Genomic DNA, 15,120 nt, shown 5'->3' on the forward strand with positions numbered 1-15,120 from the left:
GTGAAACTCATGTTAAGGAGGTCTTTAGTTCTGTATATAATAATTTATTTGATTTGATAATTTAAGAACATTTGAAGTGCATGCCGCTAGGACAAGCACATATGCTGGGGCTAGTGGAAAAATTATCTGTGAGATAAAAGCCTGAATTTAAATCTAGATATATCGAGATAGAGGGACATATAGTAATTCGACTGAAAATGGTAACTCATGATATTTATATACATAGTACCAGTATCTTTATGGCTAGGAGAAAAGTAAGAGAGAGATTTTTTTGAATTTGGAAAGGGTTGTTATTGATATCACGGAGCAGAGAGGTGGAGAGTCCATTGCAATAATTGGAGATGTAAATAAAAGAAGAGGAGAAAAGTTTAGTCTAGATATAGGTTTAGAAGCGAGGGACTACTTTGGTGTATTGGAACCGGTAAGAATTTCTAAGGACAAAATATCCAATGCTCATGGAAGGAAAATTATAGGACTCTGTGAGGAGAATAATATGGTAGTTTTGAATGGTAGAACTCTAGGAGATCAGAAGGGAGAATTTACTTTTGTAGGTACCTCTGGTGTAGCCCTGTTATAGATTTGACTTTCATTTTAAGGGGATTAGTGGTAGAGCTGGAGCTTAAGATAGTGAGGGATCAGGGGCAGGTGCATAATGAGGACATTTTATCTTTACTACCTAAACTTAAGTGGACAAAGTAAGACGAAAGAAATTTTAAAAATAATATAGAGGAACATATTCAGGGGTTAGACGTGAACATTTTGAGCCAGAAAGTTTTGTTGAGGAACTGCAAAGAATCATTTAGAAGATCGCCGAGATGGGAGAAGTAGGCGAAGAGAAAGGTAAGAGAGAGGTAATAGAAAAAGTAGACAAGTATGATTTGATCGAGGATGTGGAAATTTAAGAAAGCAGGTAATCAGTTTTCTAAAAATATCTGTGAAAACGGGTGGAGATTTTGTGAGGGATATGTATCTGTAGGGAAAGAGAGAGTATAAACACACTTGTGAAAACAAAAAGAGGGAGTATTACTTACATGATTTTCTAGTAGAAGGCCTTCATTTAAAAGGATTTTAAATGATTCTTAAATGAAATCGTTCATTAGAATATTGCTTTATGCTGATGATAGGGTCATGTATGTTGGCAAGCAGTTTGAGAGCTTACAAATTATGGTTAATATATTTGGTGAGTAGTGTAGGCTATGCAATTTAAAGATCAACATGGATAAGTCAAAAATTATGGTCTTTAGACAAAAGGGTGGAATTATTAAAGGAAATATAAATTATTTATTTAAAATAAATGGAGAAAAGGCATTGCTATTTGGGAGTAACATTAACACCGTGGCTATCTGTTAGTGCTCACTTTAACGAAAAACAAAAGGCAGCCAGCGCAGCGATAAACATGGCTTGACGACAGGTTTTAGCTAAGGCGGATCTTCCACTATCAACTAAGGTGCGCATGTATGAACGAGTAGTCCGATCTATCCGAATTATGGTGCTCAAGTTTGGGGACTTGCGGAATTTAAGGAAGTTGAGTAGGAAGGTTTTTTATAAAAAAAAATTTGAATATTCCTAGGTGGAAAAATTTCTTCAGCAGGAAATGATGAGAGCAAACTGTGGTTGGAGAATAGATTGGGAAAAATAAGGGCAAAGATGAGAAGTGAAATTTAACATAGAGTGGGAGGATAGAAATTTTTGGGTGGATAAGCTGGAACAGGTGATAGGAGCAATTCGTGCTGGGATAAGGGAAAGAACATTAAAGAGAGCAACTGAATCTAGTTTCTGCAATCATTATAGAGATTTAGTTGGAGTCAGCATTCACATGGGTTATATGAGTGACGAAGTGTATTTTAATGATATAAGAAGGATATCTAAGATTAGATATGGTATATTCCTGGTGGTGTAATAATAGATCTGGTAGGGCTAATGATAGGAAAATGTGTGCTTTGTGTAATGAAAGGGAGATGGAAGATATTCTGCATTTCATGGGGCGATGCTCGGATACAGAACGAGGTGGATTGAAAAAAGTAGATTGAAAAAGAAAGAATTGTTGGAATTGAGGTTTAAGCTAAAGGGAACAGTTGGATATGCAAGGAATGCATGGAAGTATAGATATAATCTTATGTTGGAATATAACTATTAGCCTCGTGACATGCAAATATGTAAAATTTAATCGCATTTTTTGAATTGTTATTTATATTTTTCAATTAATGAGTAATATTTTCCTCTTTATTAAATTGATTAACATTTAATACTCTTATCATTACGTGTTCTGGTGACTGGAGTAATCATATCCCAGTAATGGAATATTACAATTATATTTTTTAAACGATGGCTTTAGGATATGTTTACATTACTGATAACTTTAGAATTATATATTTTTTTGTTAATTATTGGTAATTTTATAGGTAATTATTACAAAGAAAAAATGTTGTTTTGTATTCTGGCCAGGCAGCCCCCCAGACAACCAATGGTCATGAGAGAACATATGTTTGTTTTATTAAAAGAGCTACTATTTTAAGCAATTACTGTATTTTAATGGAATAAAAACATTTCTAAATCTATCTGAGAAATATCGCCCAAGGTTTTTAATTTAGCCCTAAAAGACGTCTTTAAAACTATAAAGTGGTCAACATATGGCATTAACGTTAATAGAAACAAGTTAAACCACCTCAGATTCGCTCACGACATCGTGATTATAGTGAGAACATTTAAAGGACTATACATTATTATGGTAGAACTCGCAGATAGCTCCCAAAACGTTAATAGGACAAAAACAAAAACAATGACGAACACAGACGTCCCAGACGTATACTTTTAAACGGCAATGAGAATGAGATAGAACAAGCCTGTGAATATATCTACATAGGCAAAAATCTGAAACTTGACAAATATAACCAAAGTGCAGAAATCACTAAAAGAGCAAGACTGACATAGGCAGATTTGGAAAACTCAGTAAGATACTTAAGAACCGCAAAATATCTCAATGCTTCCTATCATGAGATATGGATGTCAAATCTAGATACTAACCAAGAAAAATATAAATAAACTAGCCACACGAAAAAGATCAATGAAAAGAGTAATTACTATTTAAATGGGAATAAGCCACAATTAAAGGTTAAAATACGTTTATTGACGTTATGAGATGAGCAGATGAAATAAAAAGAATAGCCGGAACAAATTGGAAGAATGTTGCTTAGGATAGAGATCGATATAAAGAATTGGGAGAGGCCTATGTTCAAAAATAGACTACAGAAGGCTAAACAAAAAAAAAAGAAATTCCGAGAAATGTAAGAATCCGAAAAATAACCAAAAAACAAGATGATAAAGACTTTACAATTATGAAAAACATATTATAATCAAACTAGGAATATAAAAATAGGTAACCAGTTGACATATTTCATATCAATACAACACGTAGTATGACAGGCATGCATATTGTTCTTTCTTCTTTTCAGTGTATACTTCAAACAAAATTAACAACCAAAGTGATAACAAATAAACTGAATGGAATTATAACACTAGCAGAAGAACAACAAGGTTTTAGGTAGGGAAAATCATGTACCGACGCTATATTTATAGGCATATATGAAGCAAGTGCAAGAGAAATCATTAGAATACAACAAACTGGCATATCTATCTTTCGTATACCTTAAGAAGGCATTTGACCGGGTCAAATTAAAGAACGTTATCCACATACTGTGAGAGATATCTCTAGGAATAATCAAAACGATCGAAATTATCTACCAAAACAATACAATAAAAGTAAAAGTAAAAGTAAAAGTAAAAGTAAAAGTAGAGGAAGAACTAACAGAGCCTATTAAAGCTGGCAATGAGATAAGACAGGGAGACTCCCTGAGTCCTCTATTGTTCAACCTGATTATGGATGAAATAATAAAAAAAGTAAGAACTAAAAAAGGATACCAAATGGGAGAAAAACAACTTAAAATAATCTGCTATGCAGACGACGCAATACTACTCTCTCAAAGTGAAGATGATTTACAACGTATGCTGCACCAATTTAATATAACCGCCAGAAAATTTAACATGTTAATTTCCCCAAAAAAGACAAAATGCATGGTTACAACAGCAAATTTACTAAGATGTAAATTGGCGCCGGAAGGTCAGATAATAGAAAAAGTGATGGAGTTTAAATATCTAGGCATCACATTATCTAGCTACGGAAAGCTCGAAACGGAAATGGAAGCTCAAGTGAATAGAGCAAACAGAGCCGCAGGCTGCCTGAGTGAAACATTATAAAGAAATAAAAATATAAGGAAAGGTACGAAAGGCAGAATTTACAAAACAGTCATCAGACCAATAACGATCTACGAAGCAGAAACAAAACCTGACACACAGAGGATAAAAAGGATGTTAGAAATAGCAGAAATAAAAACTCTTAAAAAAATTGAAGGGAAGACACTATGGGACAGAGCTAGAAGTACAAATATACGACGTAGATGCAAGGTGGAGACCATCAAGACCTGGGTAAGAAATATAAGAGTAGAATGGAACGATCATATAAGCCCCATGACAACAAATAGAGTAGTAAAGATGGCAAGAGACGGTTCCCCAATAGGAAGACGATCAGTAGGAAGACCACGATAACAATGGAACGACAAGTTACTGAAGGCACATTGAAAAACAGTATATATAAAAAGAAGAAGAAGAAGGAGACTTGAAACAATTTTTTAAACATTTCAGTTAGCTCGTTTAACCTTCATTAAAACGAGTTCCCTTTTCAGCAATGATATATATATTTAACGCTCTTGTAAGGCACTGAAATTTGAACTCTGACCGTAGATATTATAAATCGACTAGAGGTATTAGAGAAGTGAAGTAAAAATTTGTCACAATGACTGGAAATATCGGAAAAACCAGAAAAGGCATATAAAGAAGAAGAAGATGCCTTATCTATTCATAATAAACTCTACCTTTTTTATTGGTAAATGGCAGTTGTTTGTATTCATGAGAAGTTCAGGCAATACTATTTTTATATGAATTATGATAGCTGTAAAGTCGATAATGAAATAATAAATTAAAATTAGAAAGAAGCTAAATTAATAACTCATATAAAATTCACATATTTCCTATCGACATTTTAATTATTTTAATGGAACTAAAGCATAAATGAATACTTGTCATAATTAAAAGTGTTTTAATCAAACAAATTGTCCTCGTGTTTTATATTGTCTAGAATTAATTTGAGATAAATGAATCCTTTGAATTAGGTGTCTTTTTATAATAAAAAACACAGTAAACACAACAGGCATACAACCACTATAAACGAATCAGAAATGAAACGAATACTTTAGTTAGACAAATAAAAAGGAAACACTGACAGAGCTTCTCAAAATAGATGGATTACTACGGGACAAAAAAAGAAATTTAGATACTGATCAAAGGACAAAGAAAAGAGATGAACAAACCAATAAAAACAAAACACATTCAGAAGGAAACATGGGCTGACTACTTTCGATCACTATTTGCTAAAGTTGACAATAACGAACCACCAACACTAGAAGTGACGACAAACGAATAAATAAATATTGAGAGGAAGAAATGGAGGACACGTTAAGGAAATTAAAAAATAGAAAATCACCAGAAGAGGACAGAATACCGAAGAAACTCCTAAAGTAAGGAGGACCATATCTGACAAAACAACTATTAAAACCAATCCAAAAAATAATAGAACAAAAGAGAATACCACAAGCATAAAGATTAAGCACCCTTATACCTCTCTTTAAACAGGAAGACAAATCGGACTGGTAAAATTACAGAGGAATCAATTTATTAAATAGAACACTAAAATTAATAACCAAACTGATAACAAATAAACTTAATGAAATTACAATACTAGCAGAAAAACAAAGTTTTAGGTCGGAAAGATCATACATCGACGCCATATTTATAATGAGCCAAGTGCAAAGACAAATTATAAGAATAAAACAAACCGGCATATCTATTTTTCGGCAGGGTCAAATTAAACGACGGTATCCACTTATTATGCATCAAAGAGATACCTCTAAGGGTAACCAAAACCATCGAATGAAACAATATGGAGAAATGAAATTATCGGGAAAGAAATGAAAGGCAGATTTTACAAAACAGTCATCAGACCAATAATGACATACGCGGCAGAAATACGACCTGACACAGAGAGGACAAAACGGATATTAGAAACAGCAGAGATAAACACTTAGAATAATTAATGCTAAAACATTCTGGGACAGAGCTAGAAGTACATATATCGTCGGTATACTACGAAAACCAGGTAAATGACAAATTTTAAAATATTGAGTTAAGTATACCAAAATTCTCAGCTTTTTTCGCTCTACATACAGGTAAAACCCAATAAATGATACGACTTACCATTCATCAGATAATTTGTGTAATAAACAAATAAGTTACACCTAATCAACTTTTCATTTTCAAATAAAACAATATATCGCTACTTACTTCCATAAAATTAAAGTTCTGTTGCATGTAAAACAAAGTAAGCCCACATATATTATTATGCCAGACAACAATATATTTCTACTACTGTAAACCATATTCAGTAAAAAGGTGATAAGTGTCTTTAATACATTTTACGTGTATGATTTATTAAAATTTCTCTTTCATATCGACTAGTAAAAACCTTTAAGTACACTTACTTCATTCTACCTGAAAACGGGTTGAGTTAAAATTTAGAAATGGTTACTAAGCTAAACCCATAAATGATCTTTATAACACATACACAGATAGAATAACTGAAGACAGCAGTTCAATTCTTGATGATTCTGAGAACAATATAGTCTCAATGATGGAATCCATTTTTGATAGTGACTTTTTAGATGTAGACCCCACATATCTACCTCTAGGAAGTCTATATGATTTACACACTTTGATAGCCTAAATGATGAGAAAAAAGATACTGAAATAGGTGCACCCACGAACAATTTAGTGTCAACTGAAATAGCTAGTTGGATATTAAATCTACTTCTTGACAAAGTATGGAAAGACGTACGTCCACTAAAACGTTGGAGAAAAGCTAACCCCAAAGATTGGGTAATAAATGTCGCAAAAAGGAGGGGTGCTGAGGGTTTGCCTTATAAGATAAAAAAAAGACCATAGACCAGCAATGTCAAAACCAGTTAATTGTTCAGAGTGCTTTTACAAATGTGCCAGTTATTTCAGCGAAGATTACAGACAAAGACTATGTCGTGATTATTGAAAGTTAGAATATATAGGCCAGAAACATTTTCTTATTGCACGTATTAAAACGGAGCCACCAAAGAGAGTCGTTGCAGTTCGTTGAAGTTTAAAAAACCACGTGCATTTTCCAAAAAGTGTTACTTTTCTTTGAATGGTCAAGACATACAGGTATGTGAGAAATTTCTTTGTAAGACACTTTGTATATCAGCGTCGTTAATACAAGATGTTGTAAGAAAAACTGATATTCAAGGCTGTTATGCAGATATTGATAAAAGAGGCAAGCATACACCGCCAAATAAAACAAGCAGTAAAACCCGAAAAATCGTGAAGGCTCATATTGAATCTTTTCCAACCATGGGCCCACATTATATTCGCCAAAGTTCAAAGCGTAGATATTTGGACAAATATTTAAGTATAAGAAAAATGTACCAACTTTTTATAAATGACCATGAGCAGAAGAAACTGGAAGGTGTTAGCGAAATTACATATCGAAGAATATTTTCTAACGACTATAATTTAAGCTTTTTTGTTGCTAAAAAAGATCAATGTTTAGTTTGTAATAAATATGATAGGGCTAATCCAACTGACAAATCGGATTTAGAAGACAGTTACAGAGAACATCAGAAAAGAAAAGAAGTATGTAATCTTAAAAAACAAAATGATAAGAAAAGATCTAATGAACAACGGGATTTTGTTTCAGTTACTTTCGATCTACAAGCCGTACTACAAATTCCAAGTGGATTGACTGGAAAACTATATTATTCTCGAAAATTATGTGTCTACAAATTGTGTGTATATGAAGCCGCATTACCAAATGCAGCTTACTGTTTTGACTGGTCAGAAATTAACGGTAGACAAGAAAGTTCTGAAACAGAAAGCATTATACTCCACTACTTATCAAAATGTGTTCCAGAATATGTAGGTGAAATAAGTTTATTTTCTGATACCTGCAGAGGACAGAATCCGTTTAAATATTATTGAACGCAAATTTTTAGAGTCTGGACATTCCTATATAGAAGTTGACTCAATGCAGAGTAGTAACGAAACCGCTAAAAAACACAGATCTATCTATGGGATGCCAGATTACTTGTCAGAGATTTTTCAAAATGCAAGAGGAAATAAAAATATCAAGGTTGATGATAAAAAAGTATGTATAGAACCATACAAATGAAAGAATTTAAATATTACGACTTTTATAATTTAAAAAACTTATCACACACTTTAATTAAAAATCGGACAAAAGACCAAAACGGCGAAAAAATAATGTGGTTGAAGATAAAAAGTATGAGATTGGTGAAAGAAGAGACAAACAGGATCTGTTTTAATTATGACATATCAGTAAGCTTCAATTATTTCCTTACTAATACTGCACGGCAGTCAACAAGAAAAAAGCACGCCAAGTTATCAACTAATTCAAGCAATCTTGAAGAACTTAAGCGACTTTATGATGCACATTTGCCAATTAGCATAGCAAAAGAGAGAGATTTGGTACAGCTATGTGATAAGGGAGTGATACCGGAGGAATATCACGGGTGGTATCGTAATTTGAAAACGGGAAATGATGTAACAGACATCTTGCCAGAGCCTGCTTTCAGTGACGAATCGGACGAAAAAGCCTCATAATAATAATATTGTTATTATTATATTCGAAATAAATTTGATTTTTTCTATAAAACTGCCTGTCATTCATATAAATAATAACTATAACTACACACAGCTGTTAATAAAATTTTCAGGGAAAACCAGTTAAATGTCCTAAATATCGACTAATACCTTAAAACATTGCTATTACCTAGTAAAAGCCTCATATCTCGATCACAAAACTGGACAATATTATACTTGGTTTATTATATTTGTGTTAAATATGTTATTTGAAGAGTAATTGATTTATTTAGATTTACAGGTAAAACCAGCTAAGTGATTTCAACAGAAGCATTTCCAACTTAAATTTAGGATTAGTCAGAAAGGTGTCTCAACTTTTTCAAACTAATGATAGAATATCATTTCAAATATATGCATCTTTCACTAGAATACCTAATATCAAAAACAAGCTGACTGCTTAATTCACAATATAAAACTAAACTTTAAAAACGTTTTTTCTCGATTTCGGTATTCCGACATTTACCTGGTTTTCGCAGTATACCGACGATATATAGAGATATGCAAGGTGGAGAACATCAAGGACTGGGTAAGAAATACAAAAGTCAAATTGAACGATTATATAATACGAATGACAACAAATAGAGTAGTACAGACGGCAAGAGACGGTTCCCCAATAGGAAGACGATGAGTAGGAAGACCACGCAAACGATGGAACAACAACTTACTGGAGAAACGTTAAAAAACAGATAGAGTCATGTCTACACAAAAAACGCGTCTTCTTCCTACGCTTCTCTTACCCTCTACTTTTCCTTGAATTATGAGTCTCAAGATGTTGTATCTTTCGCCTCTCATCACATGTCCGAGATATTGCAATTTCCTTTATTTTATTGTATTTTCCATTTCCCTCTCTTTGCCTATTCTCCTTAACACTTCTGTATTCGTGACTCTATCTACCCATGGAATCCTTAACAATCTTCTAAATGTCCCCATTTCAAACGCGTTTAGTCGATTTATTGTATTCCGGTTTAATGTCCATGATTCAGCTCCATAGTAGAGTACACTGTGTACATAGCATTTAATTAGCCTTATTCTGAGGGCCAATGTCAGATCTTTGCTGCATAAAATCTTTCTTATTTTCACGAAGTTGGCACGTGCTTTTTTAATTCTGACTCTTATTTCTGCAGTATAATCGTTATTTTCTGTGATTATCGTTCCCAAGTAAGTATATCTTTTTACTCTCTCAATCTGCTGGCCGCCTACCGTTAATATTTCGTTTGTATTGTTGTTCTTGCTAATTTTCATGAATTTGTTTTTTTTTATGTTAAGAGAGAGTCCGTATTCTCCACTATATCTTAATATTTTGTTCATTATTCTTTCTAAGTCTTCCAAGGTGTCGGCTATTATGACTGTATCGTCGGCATACCTAATGTTGTTAATTAAACTTCCGTTCACTTTTATGCAGACTGTCTCGTTTACCAAAGCTTCTTGTATGATTTCTTTAGAATAAGCATTAAACAATAACGGCGACAGTATGCAACCTTGACCTCTCCTTATCTCCACTTCTTCTGACACTTCTCTTCTAATTTTCACATTTGATCGTTGGCTGTAGTATAAATTTGATATCAATGTTACTTCTTTTAGTAAACCTTCTTTTAGTAGTACCATTATGGGCTGGGATTACAAACACATACTTTCATATCTTCTAAAATTCAGAGTGCTGTTTTGGCTTTTATCTTCATTAGTCCATTCTTAATTGTTTTTACCTACAGAATCCACTATCGGTGCCAGTTGCTCAAATAACAAAGTATTATTTATGTCAATGCTTCTTTCGTTGAAGCAACAAATAATTCCTCCACTTTGTTCAAAAATGATGTTCTCCTTCCATCGTCCATTTAAACTTTGAGAAAGTTGACAAAGGTACACTCCATCTTTCAAGATAATATATGTTGGTTTCATAAAACTTCATTCCAGTACAACATTAACTTCCATAACACTTTCTGTACTTCCTTCAATCTTTTTAATTTCCTGCTGAAAAATATTAAATTGGCTATGGACAAACCACGACAATGTTCTTCCCGCTATTCTTAATCTTCCTCATGTAAATCTGGAGAATGTTTGGTTTCATCAAGACGACTGTTCAGTTCACAACTCATGAATTTCTAATAATTAGGGAGTACTTAAATAATAGTTTCCTGAATCGAGTTAGACAGTTGGGGACATTTAAAAAGCATCATCTACGATTGTAGAAAATTAATTGTATTTTCTACAATAATTTGTTTAATAAATAAACAATAATAATTCAATTATTCTCACTAATATATCTTACTAAATTAAAGACTATACGATCAGCACGACATTCCTTCTTCGTGCTGTTTCGTATCTTCTGCTCCTGTCAGTTTTTTACATTCAACTGTTAAAATCAACTACCCTTAAAGCACGTCGTCTTTACCTTCTCAAATAGAAGCAGGCAAGTCAAACTTCCTTTTCAGCTTCTCAAATAGAAGCAAGTAATAGTTTTTCTCACGCTTCTCAAATAGAAGCAGATTTCAAGTATAACTTATTTTATTAAGTAGTTAACTATATTAAATTCAATGTGCATCTAATATGTACGTACCTGAAATTATTCTTTCATACAGAAGAAAATCGACAATTTTTGTGTCAGCATTTCATAAATGCCGGTCCGACAAACTATTGGGTTGCCGGATATACATAGGTACAACAAACTATAAACTTTTTTGCTCTATAAATTGCATTTAATTAGTTTTATATTATATATATATATATATATATATATATATATATATATATATATTCTATATATATATATATATATATATATATATATATATATATATATATATTGTGACGATTGGGGTTTATAGAAAATAATTTATAAGTTATATACTACATAATATTAGATATAAAAAAGTATTTGATTATTTTAAGAAGTTATATATTAGAGAATTTAATAAAAATATATTTATGTGAGGGCATTTTTAATAAATTAGCATATAATAATTGTAAAAAGTTGTATTTTAGTAATTTTAATGTTGTAAATAGATTTAAGTGAGCCATGTGCCTAGGCAACCAACTATACAGTGAGCGATAGACAGATATTTATACTCTGAAGTGACGTTTAAGAATATTTACGAATATAAAGTGGGGTTATAATAATATATTGTTTGAAATGTGTATTTTGTTAAATTAGAGTGTTAGTTACTAATTTAAATGTTTATTCTGATCTGAAAAGCCTAAATGTCAACAAAATTATCAATGGAACATTAACGAATTATCCAGAGGGTAGAGTGTGACCATTGTTTACAGTCGAACATTCTCGAAATAATGATTATGGCGGTGGATCGAACAGATATTTTTTTCGAGAACATCTATATGGAAGTAATGGAACAAATTGGAACATGATCTCTTACCAGATGGTTCTGGAATATCCAAAAGGATATAAATACCCGTGATTTGGATTCAAAATGGAAGTTTTTAGTCAGAAGTCAAGCAGTTTATTATGAAAGTTAGTAGATTAGTTAGTGAAGTCAATTGTTCACAGTTTTAGTAAGTCAGTCAAGCAGTTTAATAAGAAATATGAAAGTTAGTTGGAGATAGTCCAATTGTTTAATATAGTGAGTTAAATGAAGATTAAAAATTATGCATATATTTAATGCACATTTATAATTATACACAAATAATTATTGAAGATTATAAAAGTATATTAGAAGAATATTGGATGGACATTGGAAGGAATTAAAATTATATTATGATGGGAGATTAGTATAAATCAACTTATAATAATTGGATATTGGTATATTGAAAAGAAGAATAAATATAAATGCTGTTTGCTGGTTTGGTTGGTGGTGTATAAATGCTGGTGAAGAAAACTATATCTTAAATTGGTAGAAGCTGATAATTGGAAAAAGTAATTTCACAAAAAACAAGGATAACTGAAGTACGAAGACATTCAGTGGTGATTAGAATATATATAGTGGAAAACAGTTCATTTAGGCATTCAGTGAAAGAAAGGTACAAAATTTTGTTAATATAATTTAGTTAGTGTCATAACAATTTCAATTTTGAAGATAGTTTTGTTTAAATTTTAGATTGTCTATAGAATTTAATTAGTTTTATAAGAATATCAATTTAAAGATAGTTTATTTTAAATTTACATTGGCTAGGTTAGATATATATATATGTGTGTTTCATAATAGTTATAATAAAGATAATTTGAAAAGTACTTACAAGCTAATTCTTTGAGAACCGCGATAAAAACCCTATATGTTATATTATTAAAAATACTCATTGCTCATCATTCAAACAAAAAACACATCATAACAATTTGGCACCCAACGCGGTGGCTCTCTATTTAAAAGAATTAGTTTGGGAAGATAAGTGCTCTCATATAATTAAATTAATTATCAGTAGAAAGAAAAAAGTATAGATTTTAATTAGATTTGAACAAGTAAAGTCTCAAAATGTCTCAAGGAAAGAAAGGTACAAGAAGCAAAAAGAATGAAAATGATGTGGAAGTAGAAACACAACCTATACAAGAGGAGAGTTTAGTTCAAGTTCCACAAGATACTGCAGAAATGAATCCAGAAAGAGAGGAAAATGTCAATATGGCAGCTTTGATGTCATTAATGATGCAGATGAACAAGACAATGGAAGAGAATTCAAAAGAAATCAAAGAAGACATGAAAAAAATGGAACAGAAAATGGAAGAGAATTCAAAAGAAATCAAAGAAGACATACAAAAATTGGAAGAGAATTCAAAAGAAGTCAAAGAAGACATGAAAAAAATGGAACAGAAATTGGAAGAGAATTATAGAAAATTAGAAAAGAAAATAGAAGATAATAATAATAAAATTGTAAAACAAATGGATAAAAAACTTGAAGCTGCAGAGAAAAAAGTAGCAAATGAAATAAAAAGTATACGGAATGACTACAAGAAAAGGATAGACAATGAGAGGACAGAAGTAAAGAGGATTATTCAAGATAATAAGATAGATATAGAACAGAAAATAGAGTTACAGAAATGTAACTTAGAAGTAAAAATTAACGAAGACAGGAGAAACACAGAAGAAAAATTAGACGATATACAACAAAATATCCAAATAAATTGTAATCAAATAAGAAATGTGGAACAGAGAATAGATGATATTTCACAAATGAGAGACATAGGGAGACCTTACTTAAATTTAACAAATGAGACTGGGATTAAATTCTCTGGTAATATAAAAAATTTGCATCCTAGAGTATACATAAATAGTTTAAAACATAAATTAAGATTTGTGAATAATATTAATGATATTAAAGATTATATTAGAATGACATTAAATGACAATGCAGCAACTTGGTTTGCTAGTATTGAGAATGATTTAGATAATTTTCAAACATTTGAAAATCAATTTTTAAATTATTATTGGGGTGAACTAGAGCAAGCCAAGTTTAGAGAAATTCTATATTTTGGAAAGTATAATCACAATTTAAAATCAAATATGGTAGATTATGCATTAAAACTGATAACAGTTGCAAAATATTTAGAACCACCACTTAGAGAGGATGAAACAGTCTTAAATGTATCTAGACATTTTGATGCTGATGTTGTGCAAACCGTAACTGTACAAAATATTCAAACAATAGATAGTTTTATTAATTTTATTCAAAGAATACAAAGAGGCAATATGACAAGTAATAATAATAACAGAAAAAACAATAATAACTTTCAATATAATAAAAATGATAATCAACAATATAGACAATCATATAATAATTATAGGTATGGTGATAGTTTACAAAATTTTAATAATAATAACAGTAATCCAAATAGACAGAACTTTAATAATAATACTAGTTATAATAGACAAAATTTTAATAATAATACTAATTATAATAGACAACATTTTAATAACAGTACTAATAATAATAGACAAGATTTTAATAATAGAAGAAATACAGAGCGACCTAACTATAACAGACAGGTAAATTGTGTTCGAAGGAATAGAAGCTGCGAAGACAGGAAACGAAGTAGTACAAGGCAGGAAAATGTGAGTAGAAGTAATAGTAGGGAAAGACATAGTACATCAGATCCAAGTGGTCAGATACAATCTGACAATTCTAATAATCAAAATTTTGTGCAGTAAACTTTCTGAATTACAAGTTAGGCCATTGCTATTATGAAAAACCTTCTGAATTTATTTCTTTAGATGAGGATAAAATTATTGACTCTATTAATTTAATTTATATAAATGCTTTGGCCAAAAATAAAATGATTAAAATTATGATAGATACTGGTTCAGAAAGTACTTTAGTCTCGGAGAATTT

General features: G+C 31.3%; 1 protein-coding gene across 1 annotated transcript in view; it reads right to left on the bottom strand.

Annotated features, from left to right (window-relative positions):
- Positions 1-15,120, bottom strand: part of msi (RNA-binding protein musashi) — a 579,058-nt gene that overhangs the window by 310,575 nt on the left and 253,363 nt on the right. The window lies entirely within an intron of this gene.

The sequence above is a fragment of the Diabrotica undecimpunctata genome, chromosome 5, assembly GCF_040954645.1.
Source record: "Diabrotica undecimpunctata isolate CICGRU chromosome 5, icDiaUnde3, whole genome shotgun sequence".
NCBI classification, from domain to species: domain Eukaryota; kingdom Metazoa; phylum Arthropoda; class Insecta; order Coleoptera; family Chrysomelidae; genus Diabrotica; species Diabrotica undecimpunctata.